Consider the following 1,492-nt stretch of genomic DNA (forward strand, 5'->3'; position numbering starts at 1 on the left):
AGTAACAGAATGTAATAATTTCACAGATTTCATATTAACAAAGGTGAAGGGTGATGTTGAAAAGGATGAAACATTTATTTGCACAAAGGCAAACAAAATAGATACTGGCTGAGACAATATTTTTTAGCGGATATCCGCCTACTTCCGCAGATAAAAGCGACCCCCACTCGTACTCTCTCTTTCTCGCTTCATCTATCAATCAATCGTTTATATCGGCATGTATATCATATATTCAAACACCTATTAATTTGATCGTCTATAAATCTTCTAAGTAGGCGTATGCATAACCTAAATACCATTTTTGAGATAACAGTACAATTCTGATTAAGCTATCACACATCATATATTACATGAGTTAGATGTACTGCACATGTGCACCAGTAGGATAAATGGATATGAGTAATCTATTCTACTGGCATACAGTATAGTGCATGCAGTAAATCTGACAGTAATAAAGCGAGTATAGTGTCACGTAAAATGTGGAGGAAAATATATTCTACACAGCACGTTAGGGTGGAGGCTTTCATACTTAGGAGAAAGAGGAATGTCAGTGAAAGAGAGAGATTATACCAGTGACATTATACCAAAGGAGTTTAAGATAGTGTTTGGCACAATCAGCTGGCGCTGAGTCAGGTGACTGATAAAAGATAATGATAAAAGAAATCAACAGAAGCAAAGCAGAGTGATGCATTTTTCAATGCAGTTCTATGGTGTGTATCTACATGGCTTAATATATGTGTATGCGTGTGTGCGGATGCGTTGAGGCTTACATAAGTATTTTCCGGTTATTATATTTTCGTAGGTCTGTGAAGTAATTCCCAAAGGCGAGCTACAGCGCCGCACTTACTCATAATCCTGACTCGCTTTGCGTGTATAGGTCGATTACATCACACTATAGGTGTTATTATAAAAGCTGTAAGCGACTGAAAAACTGAGTTAGAATATTTTTTTCTCTCTCTTCTGTACCCACTGTCTGTCATAGGCAAGCAATATAAAGATACGGTAATCTAATCAGGGTCAGCTGATGAATAGCACAAAAAGGGTGCCCCTCCAACCGCTCCACTGGTGCTTCCTCGGCGTACAGTGTTCGATGGGCCATGGGACTAATGGAACTTAAAGCTGTTTAACTTGGTGTATTAATTGATAAATGAAGCACGTGTGAGTTTTTGACCCTCTTAAACATACTATTTGAACCTCTTTATAATTTTGAAATCTTTGAAAATCAGTGGCTAAAACTATAGTAGCGTTTTTAGTAGAGTTTTTCTTATGTATCATTATTTATTTTCATCCACAGGAACCATGTGCTTTGTCACAGGAAAATCATAAAACCACATCCTGTTGGGAATTTGCTGACGTGCCTGAGTCAATCACTTTTCTGTACTAAGTTTCATTTTACCAAATCTAATTTAACCGATAACAATTGGCATACTAGTATTAAAGTGAGATACTAGCAACTACAAATAAGAAAAAAACATGAATAGTAGAAAACGCA

The sequence above is a fragment of the Penaeus monodon genome, chromosome 32 (genome assembly GCF_015228065.2).
Source record: "Penaeus monodon isolate SGIC_2016 chromosome 32, NSTDA_Pmon_1, whole genome shotgun sequence".
Lineage (NCBI taxonomy): Eukaryota > Metazoa > Arthropoda > Malacostraca > Decapoda > Penaeidae > Penaeus > Penaeus monodon.